Source organism: Oncorhynchus clarkii, chromosome 16 (genome assembly GCF_045791955.1).
Source record: "Oncorhynchus clarkii lewisi isolate Uvic-CL-2024 chromosome 16, UVic_Ocla_1.0, whole genome shotgun sequence".
Lineage (NCBI taxonomy): Eukaryota > Metazoa > Chordata > Actinopteri > Salmoniformes > Salmonidae > Oncorhynchus > Oncorhynchus clarkii.
In genome coordinates, this window is record NC_092162.1 from 75,404,547 (window position 1) to 75,420,763 (window position 16,217).

Sequence of the window (16,217 nt, forward strand, 5' to 3'; positions counted from 1 at the left end):
TCTCCAGGAAGTTTTGACCTCAAGTTCATGGTCCAGTCTTGGGTGATCAGGAAGGGACATCAAGACTCAAAGTTTGCTGCAGTACAGTGGAACTACATGAAACAGTTTGCCTGCTTGTGGCAGCAGAAGTATGAAAGGGTGGATGATAAGGCAGTCATTCCTGTCGGAGAACCTGGTCAGCCTTTAGGTACCTGTTACAGAGGTAGGCATCTAAGCATTGCTCATATGGCTGGGGAAGTTCTAGCAGCTTCAGTGGACTTGTACCATCTATCATGTTGATGATACCAGACGTCCCAGCATCTCCATCTGGGTCATTCTATAAAGAGAAAGTGTATGTCATGGACAAGGTTTTCCAGCCATCCAATCCTCTTTGACACACAGTTACAAATCTCACGTGGGGGGGGGCATAATAATATATACAGTTGAAGTCAGAAGTTTACATTCACTTAGGTTGGAGTCATTAAAACTCGCTTTTCAACCACTCCACAAATGTCTTGTATAGTTTTGGCAAGTCGATTAGGACATCTACTTTGTGCATGACACAAGTAATTTTTCCAACAATTGTATACACACAGATTATTTCACTTTATCACAATTCACTGTATCACAATTCCATTGGGTCAGCAGTTTACATACACTAAATTGACTGTGCCTTTAAACACCTTGGAAAATTACAGAAAATGATTTCATGGCTTTAGAAGCTTTTGATAGGCTAATTGACATAATTGGAGGTGTACCTGTGGATGTATTTCAATGCCTACCTTCAAACTCAGTGCAACTTTATTTGACATCATGGGAAAATCAAAAGAAATCAGCCAAGACAGCAGAAAAAAAAATTGTCGACCTCCACAAGTCTGGTTCATCCTTGGGAGCATTTTCCAAATGCCTGAAGGTGCCACGTTCATCTGTCCAAACAATAGTATGCAAGTATAATCACCATGGGACCATGCAGCTGTCATATTGCTCAGGAAGGAGACGCATTCTGTCTCCTAGAGATGAACATACTTTGGTGTGAAAAGTGCAAATCAATCCCAGAACAACAGCAAAGGACCTTCTGAAAATGCTGGAGGAAACATGTACAAAAGTATCTGTATCCACAGTAAAACAAGTCCTATATCGACATAACCTGAAAGGCTGCTCAGCAAGGAAGAAGCCACTGCTCCAAAACCGCCATAAAAAAGCCAGACAATGGTTTGCAACTGCACATGGGGACAAAGATCGTACTTTTTGGAGGAATGTCCTCTGGTCTGATGATACAAATAAAGAACTCTTTGGCAATAATGACCATCGTTATGTTTGGAGGAAAAAGGGGGAGTCTTGCAAGCCAAAGAACACCATCCCAACCGTGAAGCACGGGGTGGCAGCCTCATGTTGTGGGGGTGCTTTGCTGCAGGAGGGATTGGTGCACTTCACAAAATAGATGGCATCATGAGGGGGGGAAATTATGTGGATATATTGAAGCAACATCTCAAGACATCAGTCAGGAAAGTAAAGCTTGGTCGCAAATGGGTCTTCCAAATGGACAATGACCCTAAGCATACTTCCAAAGTTGTGGCAAAATGGCTTAAGGACAACAAAGTCAAGGTGTTGGAGTGGCCATCACAAAGCCCTGACCTCAATCCTCTAGAAAGTTTGTGGACAGAACCACAGTCAATATGTTGATAGAATTTTGACATCCTAGTCCTCAGATTTGCTTTGTTAAAATCCCCAGCTACAATAAATGCAACCTCAGGATGTGTGATTTCCAAGTTTCTATAAAGTCCAGTGAAGTTCGAGGGCCATCGAGGTTTCGGCTTGAGGTGGGATGTAAAACGGCCGTGGCGATGACGGAGGAGAATTCTCTTGGGAGATAATTTGGTTGGCATGTAATTGTGAGGTATTCTAGGTCTGGTGAACAAAATTACTTGAGTTCCTGTATGTTCCTAGAATTACACCATGAGTCGTTAATCATGAAACACACCCCTCAGCCCTTCTACTTCCCGGAGAGATATTTACTCCTGTCTGCATGATGTACTGAGTATCCTGCTGGCTTTACCGACTCCGACAGAGTATCCAGAGAGAGCCATGTTTTCGTGAAACAAAGTATGTTCCAGCCCCCGATGTCTCTGGAAAGAAAGCTTTGCTCGAAGCTCATCAACTTTGTTATCCAAAGACTGGACATTAGCGAGTAATATACTCGAAAGCGGTAGGTGGTGTGCGCGCCTCCAAAGTCGAACCAGCAGGCCGCCTCGAGTGCCTCTCCTCTGCCGGTGAGGTTTTGAGTCGGCCTCTGGAAGAAGTTTGATTGCTCCGGGGAGAGTGAACAAAGGATCTGGTCCAGGGAAGTCGTATTCCTGGTCGTAATGCTGGTAGTTCTGGTGAGTTACCGCCGCTCTAATATCCAATAGTTCTTCCCGGCTGTATGTAATGACACAAAACATTTCCTGAGCTGATAATGTAAAAAATAGTACATAAAAAAAACAAAATACTGCAAAGTTTTCTATGAGCTAGTCGCTGTGGATGTTCAGATGTGTGTCCACTGTGGATGCCCAGATGTGTGTCCACTGTGGATGTTCAGATGTGTGTCCACTGTGGATGTTCAGATGTGTGTCCACTGTGGATGTTCAGATGTGTGTCCACTGTGGATGTTCAGATGTGTGTCCACTGTGGATGTTCAGATGTGTCTCCACTGTGGATGTTCAGATGTGTGTCCACTGTGGATGTTCAGATGTGTGTCCACTGTGGATGTTCAGATGTGTGTCCACTGTGGATGTTCAGATGTGTGTCCACTGTGGATGTTCAGATGTGTGTCCACTGTGGATGTTCAGATGTGTGTCCACTGTGGATGTTCAGATGTGTGTCCACTGTGGATGTTCAGATGTGTCTCCACTGTGGATGTTCAGATGTGTGTCCACTGTGGATGTTCAGATGTGTGTCCACTGTGGATGTTCAGATGTGTGTCCACTGTGGATGTTCAGATGTGTGTCCACTGTGGATGTTCAGATGTGTGTCCACTGTGGATGTTCAGATGTGTGTCCACTGTGGATGTTCAGATGTTCTTGAAGGGGGAAGAGGTGGTGAGGCACAAACAACAATTCCGAAAAGTCAGGTCCATGGACACTGTGTGTAAACAAGAAGGAAAGCAGTTCATTTCAAGTTTTAAAAAACACTATAGGGACCAGAACAAGCCACTTGCTATCAAATCTGCCAATGTACCCTTGAGCAAAGCGCTTCACCCAAATTTCTCCAGGGTCACTGTCAATAATGGCTGATCCCTGGCCGTGACCCTACTCTCCGAGCGTGTTTTAGGGGAGTGGAATATGCAAAAAAAACTTCCAGTTAATACCACACACTTTTACAGGTCACACACTTTTACAGGTCACACACTTTTACAGGTCACACACTTGAACATATGTGAATCAGGACAAATACACCCCCCCCCCCCCCATTTTCACCTCTGAATTTGGAGTCATTTTATTTCGGGTGGATATTTGTTCCATTTTCTGCTCGTCAATTAAATTAGTATGGCCTTATGTAACATTACAGTGTCATAAAGTTATACAGTCAATTAAATTAGTATGGCCTTATGTAACATTACAGTGTCATAAAGTTATACAGTCAATTAAATTAGTATGGCCTTATGTAACATTACAGTGTCATAAAGTTATACATTCAATTAAATTAGTATGGCCTTATGTAACATTACAGTGTCATAAAGTTATACAGTCAATTAAATTAGTATGGCCTTATGTAACATTACAGTGTCATAAAGTTATACAGTCAATTAAATTAGTATGGCCTGATGTAACATTACAGTGTCATAAAGTTATACAGTCAATTAAATGAGTATGGCCTGATGTAACATAACATCGTCATAAAGTTACATGGTCACACATCATTCTTTCTGTCTCTCTCTGTCTAGGCCTGGTGATGTCAGCTATAACAGTGCTCATCTTGGTGTTGTATTTTGTCATCCAGACGTTCGTAATAGAAGGTGAGATGTTTTTATATTGGCAACAAGCATAGGAAATGTCCATGTCGATGCGTTGCAGGTTGAGTCAATAATGTTGTTGATGTGTTGCAGGTTGAGTCAATAATGTTGTTGATGTTGTGTTAATGTTGTTGTTGTGTTAATAATGTTATTGTTGTGTTAATAATGTTGCTGTTGTGTTAATAATGTTGTTGTTGTGTTAATGTTGTTGTTTTGTTAATACCGTTGTTGTTGTTGTGCTAGTAATGTTGTTGTTGTTGTGTTAATAACATTGTTGTTGTTGTGTTAATAACATTGTTGTTGTTGTGTTAATAATGTTGTTGTTGTGTTAATGTTGTTGTTGTGTTAATAATGTTGTTGATGTTGTTGTGTAAATGTTGTTGTTGTTGTGTTAATAACGTTGTTGTTGTGTTAATAATGTTGTTGTTGTTGTGTTAATAACGTTGTTGTCGTTGTTGTGTTAATAATGCGGTTGTTGTTGTTGTGTTAATGTTGTTGTTGTTGTTGTGTTAATAATGTTGTTGTTGTTGTGTTAACAATGTTGTTGTTGTGTTAACATTGTTGTTGTGTTAATAATGTTGTGTTAATAATGTTTTTGTGTTAATAATGTTGTTGTTGTTGTGTTAATAACGTTGTTGTTGTGTTAATAACGTTGTTGTATATTTCTGCCTCCTCCGCCATTGCCTTTTTGAAAATCTTCTGTCCATTATCGTTCAGTTTGTATGCACAGCTTGATTGGCCTGTATTGCCGCAATGCGTAAAATGTGATTTGATTGGCGTAAAATGTGATTTGATTGGTCACTGACTAAACAACAATAAGCAGTTTTTTATGGCTCTGAGGGGCTCTTGCAAACTTTCCGTGCCCTCATTATCTACTATTATGGATAACAAAAAAAAAGCTCTGTAAATGGTTGCAAAGTACAATACTTAATTCAAAACATATATAAGTAAAAAATACTCTGAAAAAATACTCAATTACAGTTACATATAGTTACTTCCACCCTGGTTTCAGATTATTTTGTGCACCCAATAGAAATTAGGGTTGCCGTCAATAATGGCTGATCCCTAACTGACCCTACTCTCCGAGTGTGTTTTTAGAAATGGTAAATAATGTATTGTCATTTTGGAGTCACTTTTATTGTAAATAAGTATAGAATATTAATGTGGATGCTACCATGATTATGGATAATCCTGAATGAATGAGTGAGAAAGTTTGAGGGTCAAAGATTATACCCCTAAAATATGCTAACCTCTCACCATTACCAATAACAGGAGAGTTTAGCATGTTATATCATACCCCCAAGACATGCTAATCTCTCACTATTACAATAACAGGGGAGGTTAGCATTTTATATCATACCCCCAAGACATGCTAACCTCTCACCATTACATTAACAGGGGAGGTTAGCATTTTATATCATACCCCCAAGACATGCTAACCTCTCACCATTACAATAACAGGGGAGTTTAGCATTTTATATCATACCCCCAAGACATGCTAACCTCTCACCATTACAATAACAGGGGAGGTTAGCATGTCTTGGACCCTCTGTAACTTTCTCACTCATCATTATTCACAATTCATTCAGGATTATCCGTAATCATGGTAACATTCACATTAAAAGGGTTTAGAAGAATATTCTGTTCTTATTTACTGTAAAAGTTTAAGGGCTCTATTTTCAGTTGGCGTTAAGGTGGCGCTAGTGTCAAACACACCCTCTTTGGTAATTCCGAACTGTAAAAGCCAGCGCTCCGCTACTTTCCAACACTTTTATATGAAGAATGATCACTACAAACACACTGCAGATTAAAAGGTCCTGAGAACATGGATATACGCCTCCCTCAGCGCTCACCCCAAAAATGTAACATGATTTTCCAGCACTGGGAGTGAACTCGTGATACTCAGAGCCGGATTGCGCTACATAGGCATCCTGAGAATACTGTGAGGACTGATGATACCTGATATAATTTTTTATTAGGCCTTCTTTAAGCCTGCCTTAAACCATAGCCTTAGCCTTGGAATGAATAGCTAAACTGTTAACCTCTGAGTTGTTTCTGTTTTAAACCTGGAACCATGCAGAATTAATACGTAAAACAGATCCATCCATAATACATCACATTTTGAAGGGAAACTATGAGATCTTGTTAATCAGAGGTCGGAGAAGTGGAAATATTTTAGGTGTGTCTTTAAAATGTGCTCAAATGTGCCAATTTCAAGCAGTGCTATTGTTGATATTTAAGACTCACCAAAAGCTAGTTTTAGCGGTAACGCAAGTGATTATGGCATCGATTTTGCCAGTGGAGGTGTACAGAAGCCTAATCAGTAGCTAATCAGTAAGCTAATCAGTAGCCTAATCAGTAGCCTAGTCAGTAGCTAATCAGTAGACTAATCAGTAGCCTAGTCAGTAGCTAATCAGTAGACTAATCAGTAGCCTAATCAGTAGCTAATCAGTAGCTAATCAGTAGGCTAATCAGTAGGCTAATCAGTAGGCTAATCAGTAGCTAGTCTAGCCTAATCAGTAGCCTAATCAGTAGCTAATCAGTAGGCTAATCAGTAACCTAATCAGTAGCCTAGTCAGTAGCTAATCAGTAGACTAATCAGTAGCCTAATCAGTAGCTAATCAGTAGCTAATCAGTAGCTAATCAGTAGGCTAATCAGTAGCTAATCAGTAGGCTAATCAGTAGGCTAATCAGTAGGCTAATCAGTAGCTAGTCGGTAGCCTAATCAGTAGCCTAATCAGTAGCCTAATCAGTAGCCTAGTCAGTAGCCTAGTCAGTAGCCTAATCAGTAGCTAATCAGTAGCTAATCAGTAGGCTAATCAGTAACCTAATCAGTACCTAATCAGTAGGCTAATCAGTAGCCTAGTCAGTAGCCTAATCAGTAGCCTAATCAGTAGCCTAATCAGTAGCCTAATCAGTAGCCTAGTCAGTAGCCTAGTCAGTAGCCTAATCAGTAGCCTAATCAGTAGCCTAATCAGTAGGCTAGTCAGTAGGCTAATCAGTAGCCTAGTCAGTAGCCTAATCAGTAGCCTAATCAGTAGCCTAGTCAGTAGCCTAATCAGTAGCCTAATCAGTAGCCTAATCAGTAGGCTAATCAGTAGCCTAGTCAGTAGCCTAATCAGGAGCCTAATCAGTAGCCTAGTTTACCATTCACGTGGCAAAATCACCAACAGGGATTACACGTAATCTGTTACATGTAAGAGATTACAAAAGGGATGTAAGGGTTTACCATTTTTTTAAACTATAATCTGTTACATTAACAGCAAAAATATTGTAATCAGATTACATATACTTTTGAAAAACTAGATGATTACTTCAAGGATTACTTTTAAATTCAGAAAGAATGTTTGGGGTCAAAAAATACTGAAAAAAGGAGCAAATTTAAATGTGTTCCACCTGAGCGAGTCTGACCACCAATTAGAGAACCCTATGATGTCATACCAAATGATAACTACCAATCAGAGAACACTATGATGACACACCAAATGTGTTTGATGGATCGCGGGAGAAGAGCAGGAATAGGCTTTTGTAGACCACAGTCCAAACTATGACTTCCAATTGTGCTGTTGGCATCCAAAGATGATCCAACTTGAATAAACGCTTGGAGGTATGGATGACAGCAGTGGTGTAGTCTACGGTGATACGGACATCACTTATTATTGATATCTACATAGCACATTGATGTGAATCACACTGCTGCTCTCTCATTTAGCTATTTGCGCCTTACGGATTGTGGATGGCTGTTCACAAATATAAATTTCTATTTGAACCCAATAATGGTTAAATTCAAGAAGTTTAAGCTGCCTATCAATCATTGTTTTTGAAACCAGTGGACAGCCAGTGAAAAATGCGCTCTTGCAACAGCTGCATAGTGCAGATTCCAGCCTATGGAATTATACAACAGTGGGGCTTTTATTGCTCAATCTATTCCTGCTGATAAAAACAAAAACACAGGCCTAATGCTCAAACTGGCACACTTTTGATAGACTTAAAGGAGCAATCTGTAGTTTCTACATGCATGTATAAAAATAAAATAAAAAAAATATATATATATCCATTGATTCTTAAAGAATATAATTTATAAATGCCTCATCAGTTTAGTTCAACTGTCACAATCCATCAGAACCCAAAAATATAAGCTTGTTTTACTCTAATGTTTGTAAACATTGTAAATGTAAACAAACACTGTATAGCTTCATAACATGGATAAAACAAGACGTATTATATAATGGATGGTCAGTCCTTCCACTCTGTCTATTAGTCTGAGAGTGGTTACATTTCTCCAGTCCCCATCCCTCAGCTTTTTACCAACACAGAGGTGGGGCAACCATTTTGTTATTGTTTATCTGTGGATTTGCCCTTTAAACAGCTGCATATTATCAAGATATCAAAGTGTCACCAACAAAAAAGTAAACAATAGGCCTATAGCAAATTACTCTGTACCGGTACCCCCTGTATATAGCCTCATTATTGTTATGTTATTGTATTACTTTTTATAATTCATTTTACTTTAGTTTATTTGGTAAATATTTTCTTAACTCTTCTTGAACTGCACTGTTGGTAAAGGGCTTAAGGGCTTGTAAGTAAGCATTTCACGTTTAAAGTCTACAGTTGTTGGGGCACGTGGACAGTAAAGTTCGATTTGATCAACGGCAAGCTAATCTTCTTATAATGTTTGGGTTGTATCACATCCGTTGGTGATTGGGAGTCCCATAGGTCGGAGCACAATTGGTCCAGCGTCGTCCGGGTTTGGCCGGGATAGGCCGGGTTTGGTCGGGGTAGGCCGGGTTTGGTCGGGGTAGGCCGGGTTTGGTCGGGGTTGGTCGGGGTTGGTCGGGGTAGGCCGGGTTTGGTCGGGGTTGGTCGGGGTTGGTCGGGGTAGGCCGGGTTTGGTCGGGTTTGGTCGGGGTAGGCCGGGGTCGGCCGTCCTTGTAAATAACAATTTGTTTTTAACTGACTTGTCTAGAAAAACAAAGGTTACATTTAGAAATAAAACATTGTTTGAACATGCAGTACATTTTCTAAATGCAATGTGTGTAGTGAAATATATTCCATGCTGAAGCCAATAATCAAACATGTTTGTTGCGACTGCCTATTGTAGGGTTAGTGCTTGAAACCATGATAAGCTCAGTTCCTGACGATGGCTCACCTCTCATTGGGCAGCTTCAACCTCCCGCCTTTCATTAATTTGTTTCCACCTCTTAATTTCCGTCCTTGCCTCTTTTTACCTCACCCTTTCCCAGTCCCCTCCCACTTTCCCAGTCCCCTCCCACTTTCCCAGTCCCCTCCCACTCACAAGGCAGGCAATACGCTTGACCTCACCCTTTCCCAGTCCCCCCCCATTCACCAGGCAGGCAATACGCTTGACCTCACCCTTTCCCAGTCCCCTCCCACTTTCCCAGTCCCCTCCCACTTTCCCAGTCCCCTCCCACTCACAAGGCAGGCAATTCGCTTGTCTTCCTCTTTACTAGAGGCTGTTCTCACTAATCTCACTGCAACCCCCCTTCTGGTCTCTGATGACTACTTAGTTTCCTTTTTTGTCTCCCTCTCCTCCAACTCTAACCACTCAGCCCCTACCCAGATTCCCTCTCTCTCCCTTCCTCTATCCTATCATTTGTCCCTTCTGCTAAATTCTTCTCCCTCTTGTCTCCTGATTATGTATCTTCGACCCTACTCTCGTCCCTTTCTGCATCTTATGACATTGTCCCCATTCCTGCCGGTCGGCTTGATCCTCCCCGCCTGCTCTGTGGCTGAGTGACCCCTTGCGAGCTGACAGAACAGGGCTGCGGGCAGCAGAGGAAAAATGGAGGAAAACTAAACTTTCGGAGGACTTATCATCCAAGACACTTTCCACCCGCTCCTCATTCACTCCGCCTATTGCGTCCACTGGTCCCACTCACACATAACTACCCCACGCCTTGACCACGTTCTCCACTTTCTCTAGATTAAATTCTGTGACTAGTGAGGTCCGGCCACCCAACAACCTGCCCGCTCGACCTCATCCCCTCCTCCCTTCTCCGGACCATCTCTGGAAACCTTCTCCCATTCCTCACTTCCCTCATCAACTCATCCCTGACCACTGGCTGCGTCCCCTCTGACTTCAAAATGTCCAGAGTCACCCCTTCTCAAGAAACCAACACTCAATCCCTCGGATGTCAAAATCTACAGACCGGTATCCTTCTTTTCTTTCTTTTCAAAACACTTGAGTGTGCTGTCTCTGACGAACTTTCTCGTTATCTCTCTCAGAATGATCTTCTTTACCCTAACCAGTCAGGTTTCAAGACGGGTCACTCAACCGAGACTGCTCTCTTTTGTGTCACGGAGGCTCTGCTCACTGCCAAAAATGACTCTCTCCTCTGTTCTCATCCTCCTAGATCTATCCGCTGCCTTCGACGCCATCAGATCCTCCTCTCGGCAGTCTCAGGGCTGGGTGTCTCAGGATCTATCAGATCCTCCTCTCCACCCTTTCAGGGCTGGGCGTCTCAGGCTCTATCAGATCCTCCTCTCCACCCTCTCAGGGCTGGGCATCTCAGGCTCTATCAGATCCTCCTCTCCACCCTCTCAGGGCTGGGCGTCTCAGGCTCTATCAGATCCTCCTCTCCGCAGTCTCAGACTCTGCACACTCTTGGAATATGGGATTCTAATGATAACAGAACTATATGAGTTTTTATTTTGAATTTCGTTGTCACACATTGAGATTATTGGTTGCATCTACGATTCGTAAATATGCAATTTAATTTTGCACACTTGTATCCTGATGAGTGAAAGATTTAACAACTTGTAATTTGACATTTGAATACATTAAATAAGATTTGCAAGCATAATCTATTTTCAGAATTATTATAAATCAATTAACAAGTATGAATATTTTTCTGTGAATCAAAAATGACTGACACTTACTGATATCGAATCTACATGCGCTCGGGGTACTGTCACTGTCGTCACGTTACCAAGAGATTCGTAAAAATTCGAAAGTTTTGTAAATTCGCAGACAGAGATTCGCAAATAGATATTATATTTGAGCAGTTCTGGGGGCAGGACCTTTTACTCCTGACCAATCCGTTTCCTCTGCCAAAACCACAGACATCTAACCATTGGCTGGAATGTTCCATCAATTAAATCTCAGGAAGTAGCTACCCACATGAGCAAAAGAGGACGAGGTAAATCAAACCAAAACAAGCTACTTGAAGGTAAACGTCTCTTTTTATCCGCTTGTATATCAATTTTTTTTTGTGAAAAGGCATGACAGTAGTTCGCTTATCATGTGAAATTATAAATGTACATTTCAGATGAACTCCAGACCAACCAATACAAGCTGGCCTCTGACATTCATCATAGCTTTATCAGACTGCTTTAGATGCAAGAGGAAAACAAATAGATTTGCTAGTTAACCATCGGATTGATAACGCTGCTGTACAGTAAATGAGGTTAGCTAGATAGATGTCTTGCTAAATTGAAAATGTAGGGAAAGCAAGCTAGTTAACTCCCACTATCATCACTGCATTGTAGCTAAGTTTCTAGAAAATAAAAACGATATATTTGCTCTCTATATTTTAAAGACTTGTTACTGACTTTTGAACACTTGTCAAACTACTTAATTCCACTGCCAGTTTATTGATTAGTTAGTTGGTGACTGAAACAGTTGCATTCTCAATTTCACAGCAAATAGACTAGCTAGTTAAAAGTAAATGGGGACAACTTGATCAAGTTTATATGTAAAATTGTTTAAAAAAATGATGGCACATTTAAGGTAGTTGTGGTTCCCAGCAACTTGAACCAGCACTGCAATTTGAGCAGTGCGATTAATTTCTTCCCCCTCTCTCCTCTTTTACTCAGGTTGAAGCACATCCCCAACACCCAGACAGACACCAGGTAAAACACCTTGGAGGTTAGATGGAGGATAATGATCTAATTCTATCATGCAGACTTGTAACTTGGGAAGCTCATTCAATAACACAGACATGGGTGATTTCTGTCCCAGGGGACTAAACTGTGGCAAGTTTTTTTTTTTTTTTTCCAATTTAGATTTAATTGAATGTAAATAATGTATTGCACTTTTGGAGTCACTTTTTTATTGTAAACAACAATAGAATGGTTCTAAACACTTCTACATTCATTGGGATGCTAGCATGATTATGGGATGCTAGCATGATTATGGGATGCTAGCATGATTATGGGATGCTAGCATGATTATGGATAATTCTGAATGAATCATGATTAATGATGAATGGGAAAGTTAGACGCACAAATACTTAACATTCTAATACTTTAATACACAAGTGAATTTTCCCAATAATTTTGGTCCCCTAAAATGGCGGGGACTATGTACAAAAAGTGCTGTAATTTCTAAACGGTTCACCTGATATGGATTAAAATACCCTCATATTAAAGATGACAGTCTGCACTTTAACCTGAGTCATTGTATAATTTCAAAGTGCTGGAGTATAAATCCAAAACAACAAAATAATTCACTGTCCCAATACTTTTGGATCTCATTGTATGTAAAAAAAAAATATATATATATATATACACACACACACACACACACAGTGGGGCAAAATAGTATTTAGTCAGCCCCCAATTGTGCAAGTTCTCCAACTTAAAAAGATGAGAGAGGCCTGTAATTTTCATCATAGGTAAAAATTCCAGAAAATCACATTGTAGGATTTTTAATGAATTTATTTGCAAATTATGGTGGAAAATAAATATTTGGTCACCTACAAAAAAGCAAGATTTCTGGCTCTCACAGACCTGTAACTTCTTCTTTAAGAGGCTCCTCTGTCCTCCACTCGTTACCTGTATTAATGGCACCTGTTTGAACTTGTTATCAGTATAAAAGACACCTGTCCACAACCTCAAACAGTCACACTCCAAACTCCACTATGACCAAGACCAAAGAGCTGTCAAAGGACACCAGAAACAAAATTGTAGACCTGCACCAGGCTGGGAAGACTGCATCTGCAATAGGTAAGCAGCTTGGTTTGAAGAAATCAACTGTGGGAGCAATTATTAGGAAATGGAAGACATACAAGACCACTGATAATCTCCCTCGATCTGGGGCTCCACGCAAGATCTCACCCCGTGGGGTCAAAATGATCACAAGAACGGTGAGCAAAAATCTCAGAACCATACCTAGTGAATGACCTGCAGAGAGCTGGGACCAAAGTAACAAAGCCTACCATCAGTAACATACTACGCCGCCAGGGACTCAAATCCTGCAGTGCCAGACGTGTCCCCCGGCTTAAGCCAGTTCATGTCCAGGCCTGTCTGAAGTTTGCTAGAGAGCATTTGGATGATCCAGAAGAAGATTGGGAGAATGTCATATGGTCAGATGAAACCAAAATAAAACTTTTTGGTAAAAACTCAACTCGTCGTGTTTGGAGGACAAAGAATGCTGAGTTGCATCCAAAGAACACCATACCTACTGTGAAGCATGGGGGTGGAAACATCATGCTTTGGGGCTGTTTTTCTGCAAAGGGACCAGGACGACTGATCCGTGTAAAGGAAAGAATGAATGGGGCCATGTATCGTGAGATTTTGAGTGAAAACCTCCTTCCTTCAGCAAGGGCATTGAAGATGAAACGTGGCTGGGTCTTTCAGCATGACAATGATCCCAAACACACCGCCCGGGCAATGAAGGAGTGGCTTCGTAAGAAGCATTTCAAGGTCCTGGAGTGGCCTAGCCAGTCTCCAGATCTCAACCCCATAGAACATTTTTGGAGGGAGTTGAAAGTCCGTGTTGCACAGCAACAGCCCCAAAACATCACTGCTCTAGAGGAGATCTGCGTGGAGGAATGGGCCAAAATACCAGCAACAGTGTGTGAAAACCTTGTGAAGACTTACAGAAAACGTTTGACCTCTGTCATTGCCAACAAAGGGTATATAACAAAGTATTGTTATATACTTGACCAAATACTTATTTTCCACCATAATTTGCAAATAAATTCATTAAAAATCCTACAATGTGATTTTCTGGATTTTTTTTCTTCTCATTTTGTCTGTCATAGTTGAAGTGTACCTATGATGAAAATTACAGGCCTCTCTCATCTTTTTAAGTGGGAGAACTTGCACAATTGGTGGCTGACTAAATACTTTTTTGCCCCACTGTATATGCATGACTTAGCATTCAGTACCTCTATCCATCTCTTTACAGTTGCTACAGAGGCAGAATATTCCAAGAACCTCCACAGCCATCTGACCACCTACCTGCGATCTCTCCACAGCACAGAGAAGTAAGCTCCGCTGGTTGTAATATACTTGACGCACTCCCAGACTTTTATAAAAACTAACATGTCCACCCCTTGACCTCTAGGTGAGTCTGCTGGGCTGTGGAACTCTAGAGCAGCACATCAACGAACCTGCCACCCTGTCAGCAGACAGTTCCCAGAGGAAGGATGCAACTATCAAGGCTGTAAATGGTCACATTTGGGGGATGACCACCAAATGCAATAAAGTTTTGTATAAACTACTCATGTTTTTATTTTACTTTAATAGGTTACAAAACATACCTTTTTCATGGCCTGTTGGTCTTTTCATTTTTACTAAACGACTATGATAACTTAAACATCAGACCACAGGCAGAAAACACTGCGAGCTTATGGTTCAAGAAGCTCTCAGAATCAATCAGCACTGAAAAACGATCTGATGTGATTGGTCAAAATACCAGTTAGTGGAAAGAATATCAGAATTGGGCTGCCTGTCTCAACGCAGCCAGAGACAAGTGAATATATTATAAGTCAGTTCTAGTGTTTTGTAGCAGTTTCTTTGAGTGATAACATATACAGTACATGTTAAATGTGACTCTTGCTGTAAGCAAAGGAACGGTCCTAATGAAGGCCCTAGTATTCAGGCAGGCTGCTTGAAGATGTCACCATCCAGGCCCTTGTCACAGCAGTGGCCTGATGGAGAGATGACAATAAATAGATGTCCCTTTCATCACCAAAGACGTGTTAGTATTTACTTTGCTTTCTAGTGATCTGACTCCCTCTACACCTGAAATGGAATGACAACAAAAACATGAAAACCAGTGCCTTAGACCGCTGGGCTCCCGAGTGGTGCAGCGGTCTAAGGCAGAGAAGTCCCTACAAACCCGGATTTGATTCCCGGCTGTATCACAACTTGCTGTGATTGGGAGTCCCACAGGGCGGTGCACAATTGGCCCAGCGTCGTCTGGGTTAGGGTTTGGCCCGGGTAGGCAGTCATTGTAAATAAGAATTTGTAACTGACTTGCCTAGTTAAATAAATACGTATGTGCACATCAGAAAATGATACCAACCAATAGCCTATTTGCTGTGAAATTATAAGGTCCATTTTTCTTTCTAACTTCTTTCAGTCACCAATTAATCAATGAACAGGAAGTAGTTTGACAAGTGTTCAAAAGTGTCCTTGTTTTTGAAAGAAAAGCTATTTTTTTGTCCATTAAAATAACATCAAATTGATCAGAAATACAGTGTAGACATTGTTAATGTTGTAAATGACTATTGTAGCTGGAAACGGCTGATTTTTAATGGAATATCTACATAGGCGTGCAGAGGCCCATTATCAGCAACCATCACTCCTGTGTTCCAATGGCACGTTGTGTTAGCTAATCCAAGTTTAACATTTAAAAGGCTAATTGATCATTAGAAAAATCTTTAGCAATTATGTTAGCACAGCTGAACATTGTTGTTCTGATTAAAGAAGCAATAAAACTGGCCTTCTTTAGACTAGTTGAGTATCTGGAACATCAGCATGTGTGGGTTCAATTACAACCTTTCTTCTGAAACTCATCAGTATATTCTTGTTCTGAGAAATGAAGGTGAGAAATTTCCAAGAAACTGAAGATCTCGTACAATGCCCTGTACTGCTCCCTTCACAGAACAGCACAAACTGGCCCTAACCAGAATAGAAAGAGTGGTGGGAGGCCCCAGTGCTTAACTGAGCAAGAGGACAAGTACATTAGTGTCTAGTTTGAGAAACAGATGCCTCACAAGTCCTCAACTGGCAGCTTCATTAAATAGTACCCACAAAAGACCAGTCTCAACGTCAACAGTGAAGAGGCGACTCCGAGTTGCAAAGAAAAAGCCATATCTCAGACTGGCCAATACAAATAAAAGATTGGCAAAATAACACCTCAACGGAAGATTGGAAAAAAGTGTCATGGACAGACAAATCTAAGTTTGAGGTGTTCGGATCACAAAGAAAAACATTTGTGAGATGCAGAAAAAATGAAAAGATGCTGGAGGAGTGCTTGACGCCATCTGCCAAG

General features: G+C 41.0%; 1 pseudogene; it reads left to right on the plus strand.

The window, feature by feature from the left end:
- The window catches only part of LOC139367804 (plasma membrane calcium-transporting ATPase 3-like), a 146,251-nt pseudogene that overhangs the window by 57,914 nt on the left and 72,120 nt on the right, over positions 1–16,217 (plus strand).